General features: G+C 36.2%; 1 pseudogene; it reads left to right on the top strand.

Annotated features, from left to right (window-relative positions):
- The first annotated feature begins 15190 nt into the window (after positions 1 to 15190).
- Positions 15191 to 17280, top strand: part of LOC121267223 — a 31459-nt pseudogene continuing 29369 nt past the window's right edge.

The raw sequence follows: 17280 nt of genomic DNA, 5'->3' as shown, positions 1-17280 counted from the left end.
AATGTAATGATTAAATAAGTTGAATTCTAAATCCAAACAAGGCCTTAGCGTGATTTTTAAGGGTGATGATGTTTTTTACAAGTTTCAATTATACAAGACTTTACAGGTATTTTCTAGGGATGTAACCGATTCTGTTTGGCCTAGTTTTAGACAAAATTTAAAACTGAACCGGTATGCACTGGTTTTACATTTTCAAAAACTGATTCTGCATTAGTTACTCATCTAAACCGGTACTTTCAATTTTATCGGTTCCGGTTCGGTTCAGTCCGATTTTCTGATTTTAATATACTATATACTATATACTATATACTATATTATAAATTATATATAATAGTATATTATAATATATAATATAGTGATAGATTAAAGTATATTATAATATATAGTAATATAATATTAGTATAACTATTAATATAATAGACTATAGTGATATAAGATTTTAAAATTTAATATTATATTAATTAGTAATTTATCATATAATACAAAACTATTTATATATAATATAAAAAATTATAATATGTATATGAACCGATCCGATTCAGTCTGATCTGGTTTTAGAAAAAGAAAAACTGGAATCGGTCCAATTTTAACCGGTTTTAAAGAAAATAAAACCGGTACCAGACTGAACCAAACTTGGTATCGAACCAAACCCACCAATTCGATCTAGTCTGGTCCGATCCGATTTACCGGTTCAATGGCTTTTTTTCACACCCCTAGTATTTTCTAAAAAAGTTAGCTCACCATTGAAAAAAGTGTAAAAATATAATTCCATGACAGGATCTACTTCTTATAAAAAGTTTGTACGAAACTTGTTCATATAAGATATGCAAGCAGTATTACTTGTAATGAAATACTTTTTATAAAGAAGTGTAAAAATATAATTTCAGATTTGTTACTTGATCATTTTCTAATTTTTAAACAGTTTGAAATAAAATGTGATAGTTTTTATCTTGTTGAAATCCTAAATTCCCAAAATCTAAAAATTCATGAAGTCAAAAGGCTACAAAATAGAAACTATTTTTGAAGTTATTTTATTTTGAAACATCATATTCTCATTTTCATCTCTTTTTTTTTTTTCCGAGGTTTTATTGAACACTTGGAGTTGGAGGGACTAATTTGTTTCTTTTATTTCCTATTTCTTTTTTGTGATGTAGATTTATTATTATTAAATTATTCAAACTATTGGTAATAGTTTTAAATTAATTTGTAATAATTTTAGACTAATTTGTGATATTTTGGAATTATAAGTTAGTAACTTTATTAAGTTTATTTAGGGTCGAAACTAGTTTTAGATTAATTTATATTTAGAGATAAACATTATTTTTATATATTTTAGATTTTCAAAATTTGTATTCATTTTGCTGGATTTGGACTGAGGAAGAGTTTATAGACTCACAAATAGTAAAAAAGGCTGGTAAAAACATGTTATGGGCCCAAAATAAGCCGGAAGGACCTCTAAAATAGGATATGGATTCGATCGGCCTATATTGAGGCCCAAGCGTGGGTGGATGGCCCGTAGACCATACACCCTCTCAACAACCAGACGAAGTCACTGCCCATGCGGGATGGGGTCGGGTGCCGGGTGCCGGGTGCCGGGTGCCATATACGACCCTCCCCTAGGCAGGTGTGACGGCTAGGACGGCCTGCTGCGCTCCCACCAAGGGTGGGTAGTAATATTAGTATTTGAAAAATGATAATTACAGTTATGAGTGAGTAAGTGTCGTGCAATCATTTAAAAAAAAGAATAAATACAAAACCCACATAAAAAAATAATAATTTTTTAATAGTAGACCCTACTCTTTTTCAAAACGACTGCACAGTACTTGCACACTCTACGACTGCATGTAATATTACTCTAGTATTTTATTTTACATTTTTGGTAATCGTAATGGGTCTTTTTTTTTCTTATCAAGTAATGGTTCTTATATGTAACGTCCGTCCTTGTGGTGGGACTTTTTATAAAATATTTTGATAAAGGATGAAGGAAATTACCGTCCGATTTAAAACTTTTTACTTGCATACCCAAGGTGCAAGACTCTACGTTTATGTTATAAAATGTGCTTTTAGAATAAAAGAGGTTTACAGCAGAAAACATTAATCTTACAATAAAAGGGTCTCTCGTACGATTAAAACTCGTGCCTAGACTTCCCTGCTCTTTCCCATGGTCGTGTCTGTCCTAATGCGTACTTCTCATTCCGTCCCTGTGAGGGGAGAGGGACATGCATAAAAACTAAAATGAGTCGAAGACTCGTAAGCATTACTTCATACAGTTAAAATATAACAACATAGGTTTTCATTCATGCATTCATCATTCATACATACTATACGTGCATGCTTACATACATACGTGCGTTCTTTTGAAAACGTCACTAGACGGGGTTTTCCTTTGAAAAATGGACTTTCTTTTCTTAAAACGTGTCCCCCGTCAATGCCTTCATTTCTGCAAGAATGCGATGCATTCTTACATACGTACGTTCATTCGAAAACGTCACTGGACGGGGTTTTCTTATAGTAAAACGTTTCCCCCATCAGTGTCTTCATTTCTTAAAAGTTCGTGCATTCATGCGTTACGTGCATACGTGCATACATACATGCATACATTCTTTTTTATCACTTTCATAGGCTAGTACACACTGTTACGCCCCGTGTGTTGGGATTAGCGGTCTTCCTTTTGACCTAAAGAGCTAGAGCTTTCATTCAGTTCTTTCTTTCCTTTAACAGTCCTTTCATGAGAAAACATTCATTTTCATAAGAAAGCATTTCTTTTCATGAAAAAACATCGTTTGAGGCGTAAGCCCGAAAATCATCTTTCCTTTTTCAGTTCATTTCAGTCCTATCCTTCATTTAAGAGTTCGTTCATGGAAAACATCATTTAAAAACATATATGGCTTAAACGTCAGCTTTCATGGCATCCACAAGCATCACCTTGAACGTCGTCTTTCATGGCACCCACGAGTATCACCTCATGGCGCACATGAAAGCGTCAGTTCGTAGGATCCATAAAAGCGTCAGTTTCATGCTTTTCGTGCATTTTCATCAGTTCGTAGATTTTCTTAGAAAATACATATAATAGACACAGCGTATAGTCATCCATTCACATGCGTACAAATAATATTTTCTTTGCGTAAAAAGGGGCTGCCAAGGAGGGGCCGTACATACTTATACCTTTGAACAATTAGCCTTTTATTTCGTAAAACGTCTTTCGCGTCTTTTCGTAGAGCATCATGAGAAAAAGCGTTTCTGTTCGTTTCTTTATATATTTTAGAAAGACTCAACAAGAGTATAAACGTAACACTTACCTGGACTCCATGCTACTTGCATATCATGCAGTCCATTCATGTGCGTGTCAGATGGCAACCTACATGCATACACATAATCTTAACGTCATTCTCTATCTAATGTATAAACAACTTAAACTAGAAATAGAACTATGCTTTACTTAGAACACTCTCCTTCTATCATGTGCACTTACGTGCCCTTTACTATGCTAAACCCTTCGAGGATCACTTACGGTCACCACATCTTCCAACTCAAGGTCTTGTCTTGAGTGCTTATTCACTAAAGTGAACCCATAATTCACCTTAGGATTAAGACACTAAGACCTTCGTCTTACTCTTCTTACTAACCACATTCGACGCATGATTCCGACCTATGGAATCACGCATCTCAATCCTAACGATACACCCGTCACTTCCTTCATGCACCTTAGCCCATACTAAATCCTCATTCCCATCCATACAAGCTACACGGCTCTAAGCCAACTCTGAGACTTAAGCACTGTGTAACTATACTCAGGACAGATTACTTATTACATATGGTGAAGCCGTCCGGCACATGTGTCTAATTAGATTACACATGTACTTTACCCCTTTATCACCTAAGATCAACATATAACACGTTGATCACCTGCTCGCAGGGACATAGGTCATACTCCGATACCAACCTTCTCTTAACCCGGTTAGCATGACTCTTTATGCTATCATTTCCTTTTAACAGTTCATCCCAACACTTAACATAACAAGGCTCCATTCACCATTACGCCTTATGTCACGTCATATAGTTCGAGACTATACCCGAGCTATACCATGACCTTGTCACGTCACCTAACATCCCGCTACGTCATTTCTTACATCAACTCCTTAACTCATCACGAGTACGGTTCCTCGGGTACTCCTGTCACATCGTGACATCTCGTCACGATCATGCTACACCATTTCTACACTAACTCACCCATCATAAGCACGACTGTCAATAACCACATCACTTCGTAATTTTGCCCAGTCATGCTTCTGCTGCGTACTCTTATACTTGTTCTGCTACTTCACTCATATTCCTAACCATAAGTCCATCAAGGTGACACTTCTCACTTCAGAGTACAGCCTGCACCATAACTACTTCGGGAAATAGTTCCACAGTTCTCGGCACTATTCACCACGGTCCATGCCCATCAATCACATAACCATCCTTATCTCTACGAGACATCACACAGAGTGTCACTGCCTCGTGGAGTACACTCCACATATACTCCATTTTCACATGCTACAACCTATCATCAATATGGCATACCCACTATACAATGCATCACTCTGCCACATGGAGTACACTCTGTGTGTACTCCCTTCATACACTCTACGCCATATCACCACTATGGCATATCCGCCATATGGTGCATCACTCCACCACATGGAATACACTTCACGTGTACTCTATTCACACACGTTATGCCACATCACCATTATGGCATACCCGCCATATGGTGCATTACTCCACCACATAAAGTACATTCCACGTATACTCTCTTCACATACGTTATGCCACACAGAGTACACTCCACATGTACTCTTCCCATTTCACAATACACCAGGAGGGTATATTCTACATATACTCTCCTTATTCCACACTACGCCACATCACCATTATGACATATCTGTCATATGGTGCGTCACTCCACCACATAGAGTACATTTCTCGTGTACTCTCTTCACACACGTTACACCATATCACCATGATGACATACACGCCATATGGTGCGTCACTCCACCACATGGAGTACACTCCACGTATACTCCATTTTCACATGCTACAACCTATCATCAATATAGCATACCCGCCATACAATACATTACTCCACCACATGGAGTACATTTCTCGTGTACTCCATTCATACGTACTACAACCCATCACCATTATGACATACTTGCCATATGGTGCATCTCTCCACCATATAGAGTACACTCCATGTGTACTCTCTTCATACACGCCATATCACCATTATGGCATTCCCGCCATATGGTGCGTCACTCCACCACATGGAGTACACCATTCACATACCACGCCATACAGAGTACTCTACGTGTACTCTTCCCATTCCACAATACGCTAGGAAAGTATATTTTACATATACTCTCCTTATCCTAAACTATGCCACACACACACATACAGAGTACATTCAGCATGTACTGTTCCCACTCCACATGCCACGTTACCAATACAACACATACTCCGCAACCACACTACACCGCACAGTCCACAACACTGCACAACACAATTCCCAACTATGCTCCATACTTCACAGCGCACTACACCAATAAGCCCAACACTTCACTACACAAAACGCCCAACACTTCACAGCACAACACATCTCCATACTACACAGCAACTCCACTAATACTAACAACACAGTCCACAACCTAGTCGATTAATCAATATCTAACATAATTAACGAGGGATAGAGGGTTATACCATCAACAGGATAACCCGTGCGTTGCTCATTGATTGTCACGGTCAATGATGCCGGAAGGGTCGTACGGGGCAGCTACGCCACGTACGAGGATTGTTTGGGCATTTGGATAGCTAAGTGTGGTCTTGGAAGGGCTCGTGAAGGCCTTGTGATGGTGGAAAGGAGCGTAACACGGCGGATCTAGCCGTGTACAGTGGCGGTCAGTCACGCACAGTGACTGTCAATCATGTGCAGTGGTTACCCACCACATAAAGTGGTGGTTTGCACCTAGGGCTCGGCTAAGGGAGGTGCGGTGGAACTCGTGGTGGCGTTGAGGTGGTGCCACGGTGGCTCACGACAGCGGTTCAAGGCCGTGAAGTGGATGAGAGGCCGTGGGAGAGTGAGAGAGAGTGTGCGTGCGTGGGTGGCAGATCGGGGCCATGGGTGGTTGGGTTGGCTTGGTGGTGGCCTGAGGAGGCTCATGAGGGTGGTTACTCGCCGTGGGTGGCGGCGCATCGTGGTGGAGGACGTGCAACCCGTGCGTTGGAGAGGAGAGAGTCTGTGCGTGAGTGAGAGGCTTGAGAGAGGTGGAGAGCTTGGCTGACTTGGAGGAGTTCGGGGAGGAGCTATGGTGGCCAGGGGAGGCACTTGGTGGCTGTGGGTGCCGCGCACGGCGGCGCTAAAGGTCGCGCACGGTGAAGCAGTGCATGGGTCTCTTGTGCGTGCGTGCTACAGGGAAGGTGGCTGCATGTGAGGGGCTGAGTTCGCTGGAGGGTGATGACCGGTGGCAGAGGAAGCTGCCGTGGAGGTGGTGGCGCTGGATGACAGCGCACGGCGGTGGAATGGGCATCATGCCCATTCGGGCTTTGCACATCCGAAAGGGAGAAAGGGAGAGCGTGAGAGAGAGGGGCTGGGCTGGTTGAGCTCGCCAGAGTGAGGTGGTGCCAGTGGTGCCGGTGGTGAGGGCTGCCGACGCACGGCAGTGCCGGGCTGAGGCATGGAGCATTCAGCGAGGGAGAGAGGCCGCGTATCACGTACGCTGGGGAGAGGGAGGAGAGAGAGAGGGCTGGGGAAAAGTGAGGAAGAAAGAGAGAGGGTCTAGGTTTATAATCCAATCCCTTCGTCTTGGGGTCCTCAAAACGATCTAACGTTGAGATATTAAAATACTGATTTGAAAATGCGTAAACGTTAACTTAATTAAAAACACTTAGAGGAATTAAGGTAAATATTATTTAAACTAACTTTAGTTTATAAAATAATATTCTTCATCATTAATAAATGATGAAGTCTTATTTAATATATTTAAGAGGATGAAACCATTTAATTTAATTAAAGCTTTCAACATAATTTAAATCTCATAATATTTTAAATAACTGAAATCATTTTAATGATTAATTTTAAAATGATTTCCAATAATTATAATACTTTTTAAGCTCTTCAAGAATATTATAATTGTCATATTTAAAATCAAGTTTAGTTCAATAATATTGGAAATACTTCTTATAAATATTTTCAGTACATTTAAAACACTGGGCGGGCCTTAGAAGTCATATAATATCTTTTGAAACACGCCATCGCAGTTCGGCACGCATGACGAGGTTCACAGTCGTTAGATGGAAGGGGCAGACAGATCACATAATCTCTGCCCTCGAGATTTACTTACATCATAAAGACGGAACGTACGTCAGAAAAGAGAAGCGTATGTAAGAAGGAGTAGAGTATATTACATTACATCTCTGGCTAGTGATGCATTTAACAATGACTACAGGGCTTAACTCTTGTAAAAAATATCCATGTTGAATTATGGATCATATAATTGTTTACAATTTTCTAATTTAAACAATCTCGTCAATTTAAAGAAAGAAATACACAATATGTGGGTTCCAGATATCGTGGGTTACACTATGTGTGACATTTTGGGATGTGTTTCCTAAACAATCCCTTAAGCTAAGTTTGAACGTTGAGATAATCTCAAATGATCTGTAAATAATAATGAATAGTTTGTGAATAATAGTGATTTATTTGTAAATAGTAATGAAATATTATGAGTAAAAATTATAAAAATGGTCCTTAATGTTGTGGGTTACACCATAGCATTTTGAAATCCACATTATGTCCTTCTATCTTCAAATTATAAAAAGACAAATCAAATGATGCTTATCATACCATTTTACAACTTAACCTCGCCGAATTGAGTAAAAATTATATTTTATGATTTTTCTTTCATTTTTTCTATTTTATTGACTCAAATATAATTTTCTTATAAAAAAATTGAAATTAAATAAAAAAAGAAGTTTAATTAATACAATCAAATTGAGTTGTCAAATGGTATACTCTATAGAAGGGTCTTTACACATTATAAATGCTATGGTAATATGCTATTTTGTCCACTCATTTTGGCACCTCATATATTTTATTTTATTTTTTTATTTTTTTCTTTACTTAATAGTTAAGAAAGTGACTATTAATGTATTGATATTTTTTTTATATTTTTTTAAAATATTTGAAAATGATAAAAAAATATGAATAAAAAATTTAAAAAAATAAAAAGCCCAATTTAGCCTAGCAGTCGAAAGGAGTAGCACCGCTCAAATACTATTGGTGAATAATTTGTTTTGTTTTAACATTGAATAGTAGAAGATTTACTTGATATAACTATTTCTTCATATCTTAAATAATATATGAGACGAAAAAGAAGTAATTATGTTAAAAATGAAAATGAAACATTATTTTCATCATTTGTTAGGCAAAGGAGGGATACTTCCTAGGAAGCCCACCTCACCAATAGCCCAATAGTGATCTTGGGCATAGACCCATAACCCATTGGGATGCATAGTCCTCCGGTGGGGTCAAGGTGATCTGCAAGTCTTAAGTGTCGTTTAGATTTGAAAATGAGTTGAGATGGATTGTGAATAGTAGTGAGATTTGTGAGTTAAAGTTGATGAATAGTAATAAATAGTAACGAGATGAGTTGAAATGAGTTGAAATGAGTTGAGATAGAATGCGAATACAAACCTCTCCATAGATATAAGAATCTGCTCTCCCAAGTATAAGTTATACATAACATTAACGCCTCGTTTATTTTTAAACTTGAAATTAAAGTTAAAAAATTAAATAAAATATTATTACAATATATTTTTTAATATTATTTTTATTTTTAGATTTAAAAAAATTGAATTATTTATTTTATTTTATGTAAAAATTTTAAAAAATTATAATAATAAGATAAGAGATTTTCAAAATTTTAGATTTTAGTCTTGAAAACACATCCATCTACTTTCTCTAATATTTTGTAGATAAGTTTTGGGGGGTAAAAGAAAAGAAAAACCTTAAAACAACTTCACATCCAGTGATGACCGTGCATGGCATCAACTTTGTTAGAACAAAGATCAAAGATTTTGCTGCCGTGGCTGGAGCTGAATGCAAGGTTGTGTAGTACTCATACCTTGCAACTATTAATGATCATATTCATATTTTGGTCTAAACTTTCTTCAATGCATATAATTTGCAAAGAAATCATCATGATGAGCAGTCGAATATTGTATATTTGCAGAGAAGAACTTCTCAATGATCTGGATGCTGATATACTAATTAATAATTTATATGAATTTATGAAAATGAATATGATCTCAAGTAGAACTGACGTTTATTTTACTAAATTTTTCGGTTTATATATATATATATATATATATATAAACCAACTTTTTTACACCTAGCTGGCCCATGATCTTTTTATAAAAATCTGTGAATTTGGAGCTTGAATCTCCCCTAGTCCTCCTCGAGAATATAAGAAGAGCCTGCGAATTCCTTCATTATCGTTCCACGTTGTGTTGGGAACTTTGGGGGTGGGTGCTCCTTTTGACTTGCTTGCTTTGGTTGCTTTGCACCTTGAAAGGCTAGATTTTATATTTATAACTTTTTCTTATAATGCTCTAGAATACTTTTTTGTACTGTTACGTTAATTTTCGTTGAGGTTCTGAACAGAAATCTGGAGGAATATTAAAGATGTAATATATATCAAATAACAGCAAACTGAAATTAATCTATTCTTTTGAGTAAAAAATCTAGGAATTATTTTAAACGTGTTGTTCTATTTTATATTTTAGAACGTATCCAAATGTTAACATGTCTGCATAAAGATCAGGGCCTTCACAATTTAATGGAATTGGTCAAGATGCTCAAATTCGATCCTTATAATATTATTGATGGAACCAATTTTATTAAATGTGTACTGCATGTGTTTGTATATGTGTTGTTTTCTCTAAGGTTTCATTTGATTACACAGATGAGATAAAATGAAAGTTAAAAGTTGAATCAAATAATATTAGAGTATTATTTTTTAATATTATTTTTATTATAAAATTTAAAAAATTTGAATTGTTTATTGTACTCTGGGTAGAAATTTGAAAAAATTTATAATAATTAAATGTGTTGAGATAGTTGAAATGATTAAAAATGGGTTGAGAGTCTGATACTGTTTGTCTAACCAAAACAAGACCCAAATGCGCGCGGCCATGCATGTCATTGCACGTAACTGCATTAATTGAAATTTGATGTCCGCATGAACACCAGTTCGATCTGTTCTGGCTTCATTTTAGGTCAATTTAACAGTACCAATATTGACCAAACCTGCTTTTTAGGGAGTCCTTAATGGCGATATTTAGCATTGGGTTTCTGCAGCTTGGCCTAGTCGTTTTTCTTGAAGGGCTTGTAAGTCTCCGGCCAGATCAAGAACAAACCCAGCAATGGAGCCCGCTGCTGCAGCTATGGAGACGATGAGGCACAAGACGCTCATGATTTGAAGGAGAATCCATTTACTGCTCCACTTTGGTATCTTGTTTTTCTCTATATACATCTGCACAGGGAAGTAAACTGTGGGAGGCCAAAACCCTAAAGCTCCAATAAGTCCAACCACGTCGTTGAAGAACGGCAGAAGCATTGATACAAGAGTGGTTGTGACCGCAAAGATTGTTCTCCAAACCAATCGGAAGAGGTTGAGTTTGTAGGGGCGGAAACTCGGGATTATGATCTCTCTGGTGATCTGGGTAGGATATCTTTTTGTCACGGCATCCTCAATCACATCGGAGAGTGCACGAGAATGAACTTGGAATGCACCAACACACAGGATGACCAAGGCAACATTTGCCGTGACAAGCAGCCAATTATATAGTTTATTGAAACCGAAACCCAAATCAGCGAGGAGGTCTCTAGGGGTGCTGTGATTTTCTTCAACCCCAATGGTGGGGATTCAGTGTGTTGGTGAATTTTCTTCAACCCCAATGGTGGGGATTCAACTTTTTCCTGTTTTATATTATAATATTATATCGTTAGTTCAAGTTCAACACATACATACATATATATATATATATATATATATATATAATATTAACTCATTTGCCAAATACAAGAAAAAAAGAAGGGTATAAATTCTGGATCGAAATAGTGTACCTGAACTTCACAAATGGTGTTGGCCGAGTAATCACGATATGCAAAAGCTATATCTCCAACTGCTAGGAAGATCCTAGATATCTTTCCCTTTCCAAATAGAGACACTGTACCGATGCTTATTCCAGTCAAGCTTCCCCTAAACTCCCCAGTTTCTATTAAATTGAGACAGCAACAAGTCAGAAAGTTATGCTTAAAACATAATTGACGAGGTAACAAAATAAATATATATCAGCATATTCATCAACCTTATTAAGATGCGCGCTTAACGAATATCATTTTAATGTATATCGTAATAATTAGTAACAAATCATCATGTATTACAAGTCATGATTTTCTCACTTCAACCGGAAAAAAAAAAAAAAAAAAAAAAAACAGTGTTTGGATTTGGATTGGTAATTTAAGGAAAACATTTATTATTATTTTTTTTTACTCTACTTACTTCTTAGTTATGAAGGTCAAGATTTTATTCAAGATTCGGGCTAAATTTCTTATTTTAACAAATTAATATCTCACTACAAGGGGAAATACCTTTACCAGCGATTCATTTTCGCTGGTAAAACCCACAAAATCGCCACGTTACTCCATTCCCAGCGATTTATAAATCGCTACAAGTTCGCCAGTATTAAAGTCTCACTTTAGATCTACTCCAACGGAAGCCAAAATTCACTGGCAATGAATTTTTTTACTGGCGAAAAATATTGGCCGCTTATAGCCCATTTAATCGCCGCAATTTGAAGATAAGATGCTGCTATTAATCGTTGAGAAAGATTAATTCCAGCGATCATTATCTGTTGCTAAAAGAGGGAATATTGCCGGTAATATACTTTAGCCGCGATTTTTTGAAATCGCCGTAATAGAATTAGCGATTTTGAAATAACAATTGCAGCGATAAAAGTTCGCAGTGAATTAGCGTTTCGTGCATAAAATCATTTCGCGGCAATTTATAACTCGCTGGTATTGACATTTTATCAGCGACATTAACATCGCTGCAATTGAGTTGTTTGTTTGGGGAACCCTTTTGCTGCGCTAATAAAATCGTTGGGAAAACGAAAATTACGGCGATTATAAAATTTATAATCGCCGTTAATTAGCGTTTCATTGGAAACTTATTTAGCGGCAATTGTTTAATCGCTACCACTGAATAATTAACAGCAATTTTTACATCGCTGAAACTGACTTGTTCCTTTTGGGACCTCAGTTGCAGCGATCATAAAGTCGCCGTAATTATCGTTTCTTTTTGTAAATTAACTAGCGGCGATAAATAAATCGCTGGTGACACATTAAAAAATAAAATAAAATGTGGTAAAAATTTTCGATAAAAAGTTTGTGGGAATAGTATTTTCCTATAAATATACCTTGGTACAGAGAAAAGGTGGTGTGAAAGGCATTTTTTCAAAGCATCTACATTCTCTTTTCTCTTTTTTTTTTTTTTTTTTTTTTTTTTTTTTTTTTTTGTAATTTAGTGGTATCGTTTGGCTCAAGCGACAAATTAGAGGGTAACTAGGAGAAGGAGTATGTAGTTGTGAATAGAAATACATACTATATTCCCCATCTTATCCTTAAAAAAAAAAATTAGTGATTAGGTAAAAATCTTAATTTAGTTAGCATATTACTAGAAAACTATTTATCATGACCATCCTTTAATTATCTTCTAATAATTTGATAATACATGACGATATTATGAGAAAAAAATGTTTAAGGAGACGACAAGTAACATTTTTCAATTTAATAATCATGTATGTGGCATTTCATGACATGATAAAATAATTACTCATGTACTCTCAAATTGGTGTAAAATGGAGAAACCAAATTAGGACCTGGAGAGACAAGGAAGATAACAGAGTGCTTGGCTCTCCATTTTTTGATTGATGGTTTCTGTGAAAGGAAGAAATAATGAAATGCCACGGGATTAATATTTGAAATGACCATGACCATGACCAAAGTGGGTTAATGGCTTTATTGGCGAAGTTTCTATGTCGGTTGAGATCACTCTGGATAGAAAAGTATCTGTCCCATTTTTTTCCATATATAATCATGCATATTCCCTGAAAGATGGGCGAGATATACACGCTAGGAGCAGGAGAGAAAATTAAATACTATATGATGATATATATGTTATCATTTATTAACATAGAGGAAATGTATCGATTGGTACGTTTCTTCTGTTCCTGTAGAAGGACCCATTTTAAGAATCCAATGCATGATTGCTATTCATGAGGAGCTTTTCAAATAAAAATGCTGAGGTGGTTCACCAATATGTTGTTCGTCATGCATGCTCACTTCCTCAGATCCCGACAGAGTGCATATCTAGTAAGAGTCGCGAGATTTCTTCTCATTGATTCTGAAACTTTAGAGAGTAGTAAAATACATTAATCTCCATTGCGTAATGGGTAAATTCCAACAACATTATGTGTATGAAAACATTCCCTTGATCAGGAATCCAGGATTCCCGGCCAGAGCTTATAATTAGATTTCCATTGCGGGAGGAAAGGTGCCAATATTAATATATGAGAAAAAATATTTACAAATGTGAATTGTGCAAGTGCCATGTAATTGCTTTATAAAAAGTAAATAAAACATAAGATCTACATGAAAAAAATAATTTTTTAATAGAGGCCTCACCATTTTTCAAAGCGATTACGCGACGTTTATGTACTTCACAGTTGTATGTAGAATTACTCTTAATCTATCTATATATTATGTTCATCATGGCTTTTAAGTTTGTATCATACAGTTCCCTTTCATCAATGAAGTCTATTAGCGAAGGGAAAAGAAAAAAAAACAAACAGAGAACTATGCAAACCTCGGATACACGACATTGTTACCAATATGATCTACAACCTGATCAAATGTTTCCATCTCCACATGAAGTATATATACATTTCTCACAGACAATATTTCCTGGAATCAAATATCTGATAAATTAAATAAATTAGAAAGGGCATGCTCATGTAAATATTCCAGGCACACATGCATGCACTTTGCAACTATATAATGAAAGTAGAATAAGATGTTACGTACGGCCCAAATTGGGCATGATAGTTGAGACACAAATCAAAGTTTACACATTCATCAATTATTATGATACTAGCTAGCTAATTGGTTTCTTCCTCCCTTTTCAATTTTCTATTTGATCTTCACATGATCAATGGTTTCAATCTCGTGCATCATGTGGTCCACAACAACACATGATGATTTTGCTTATTTTCTCAAAACTAGTCCAACCTCGAGATATTTCAAAGATGATCACTTTGATGACTTTTTGAACCATATCATATTGGTCATGGAACCATTGAATTCGACCAAAATTTTGCTTTGATTTTCTGATTTTTTTTTAATGTTTTTGTGCTTAGATTCGAAGTTTCGAACCTATATATATATAGAGAGAGAGAGAGAGAGAGAAAATTTACTCTTAGGCCGGTTTTTATTCCAACACCACACACCCATGACGTGGCGAATCCGGTCTGATCGCTACGTCACTGTTTTACACCCATCGCCAGATCCCTCTCACTTCCCCTCAAATCCCACCCTCATTTCTCCCACACGTAGAACTCAAAATGGCCTCTGGAGTATGTGTTCTCCTCTCGTCTAAGTACCTCTCTCCATCTCTCACTTCTGTAGTCCTCTCTCCCTCACGATAAGATCTCCCCTCCTGGCTCCCATAGCCCCTTTCTCTCTCTAACCTCGATCTGTGCCTGCATCCCCGATCTGTGACTTGATGCCATATTGGAGGAGGAAACTACTGCTTCCAGATTTGTGGCTCGAAGACATACGTGCCTACGTGCCCAGCTCAGCTCAGCTCATTCCCTACATCACTGTAAGTTTTAGGCTGAACTCTTCTTTTTGGTTCCACAGTACAATGACAGTGTTTAAGTTTTCGGGTATACATTGAGTAGAAGAAAGACATTGAGTTTGGTTAATTTTTTGTATGGAAGTTGTTTTCTCTTAATCGTTGGTTGAATGCTTGGGTTTTTTTGGTTCTGACCATCAACTATTTGATGGAATTACTGAGCGAAATGGACAATGTGTGAGTCCATGGTTGTGCCAATCATGGTATGTGTTCTGGTTTGGAAACCTTCGGAAAAAAGAAGAAACCGAAGATAATGGGAAGAAGAGATTATTTTGGAAGGAAAACTCATCCTCTTTCGTTCTCTGGTGTGCAGGCCGGCTTTTCTTCCTCTTCCTTTATTTTTTTTCCTTTGGATTTTGGCAGGGAGGTGGGGTGGGTTAGTATGAATTTATGCTTTTTTCTGTATTCTTTGCTTCCCATTTGCCATTCATTGCTTCCCATCCATTTACAACAACTAACTACTTATTGTTGTGCTTGAACTTGGCTTCTTTTCTAAACCATTGCAGTTCTTTTAGAATATACGTGCTTTAGTCGGTGGCACAACCCCATTCATACCAAACAATCCCCTGTTTTTGCCATGAACTTCTTATGTTTTTGCCAAGATTTCAACTCTTTGTTTCCTGTAATTGTTTTTCTTGTTCCAGAATTGTATTTATCAAACTTGTGCTTTTCCACCCGAGTTCTGATATAGTTGATAAATATAAAATATACTTTCACATATATTTTTTGTAGGCATACTTATATATATATATATATATGATGCAACATAATTAGCTAGATAAACCATGTATATGCACGCTGCTATCTTCATCTCATATTGTCTATTATTCTATTCTGGGATATCCCAAAATATTATCAACTTAGAAGAGTCAATAAACACAATTCTAACAACTCTCCTTACCCTTTCTTTAAAAAGTGAATAAACATTTTTGTTCGCTTTATTTGGGTTGAAATTAGGGGGGGCTCCTTATTTAAAATTGTGAATTTATCTTTATCTCCTACACACCATGACACGGTAAAAATCTACTCATATATGGGTTTCTAAGGAAGAACTAGCATCGAAGATGTGATTATATGAGTAGAATTGTATGCATTTTTTTTTTGTTGTATTTTTTGTATTGCTTTTCAATTTGTCAAATTTAATGTTTGAAATTCTTGAACTGTATGTAGGGAGAAGCAAGATGCCAATTTTTCAAATGGGCAGATATACTTCAACAGTTAGAGAAGAAAAATCTGACTAGAGAGAATGCAGTTCAGAAGAGGGAAGATGATTTATTGTTGTGCGAGTACGAAATTCATAAAAAAAGATAAACTAAAGGAGAGAGATAATGCTCTTCACAAACAAGAGGACGAAGTTTGAAAGCGGATCATAGATAATAGATGTACACGTATATTATTGTGCATGTATTGGGTGTTATCTATTGTAATAGTTTTTGGTTGGTTCGGACTATAGATGCATCGTTTTATTGTTAATTGTAAATGTATGGTGCGGACTATGTTTCTTACAGATATTGTTCATTTGATGATGTGGTTGTTGTCCATTAATATTCTTCATTTTCTAGTAATACCTGCATATAGGATTTTAGTGGGACAAGAAGGTATCCACAACCCGTGGTTCCATCTTGTATGATTACAATTTTTAAAGTTCGTGGTGGTTATATCAGATTGAAATGCCACAATGTATTGCACAACTATCCCAATTAGACGTAAAAAAAAATGAAAATAACTCATAAGATCATCAGGCAATATGTTGTCTAATTACACTGCAATATCCACCTCTAGTCGTCACCTGTTACCTGCAGCTCGGTTCTGACTGATGTTGCAATCTGCTAATTAATAATGTAGAACTTTCACCAGACCATATTAACAATTTTATATCGATCGATCTCCTTTTAATGTACGTAAGTTTATTTGTGGTATTCTCTGTGATGTTGTGGTCAACAAAAACATCATCATTTATGGTCCTTGTTTTCCTCTGTATTCATACAAATAATAAAATATAGTGGTGCACCATAAACCTATCTACCTACAAGTGCAAACAAAAAAAATAAAAAATAAACTAACCCAACATAACATACACACCCAACTACTACACCAAGAATATCATATTGCATCCAAAACCAAAATAAATTCAATAAACTAGTTTGCTAAAAATACATGAGTTATTTGACAAAAGCATAGTATAATTATCTATTGGGAACAGAACTGAAGTGGCACAACATGGTGTCATTGTCAACATGATTTTAAAAAGCCCCCTACATAT

Source organism: Juglans microcarpa x Juglans regia, chromosome 5S, assembly GCF_004785595.1.
Source record: "Juglans microcarpa x Juglans regia isolate MS1-56 chromosome 5S, Jm3101_v1.0, whole genome shotgun sequence".
In the NCBI taxonomy this organism is placed as follows: Eukaryota; Viridiplantae; Streptophyta; class Magnoliopsida; order Fagales; family Juglandaceae; genus Juglans; species Juglans microcarpa x Juglans regia.
This window is presented reverse-complemented; position numbering and strand designations above follow the sequence as displayed.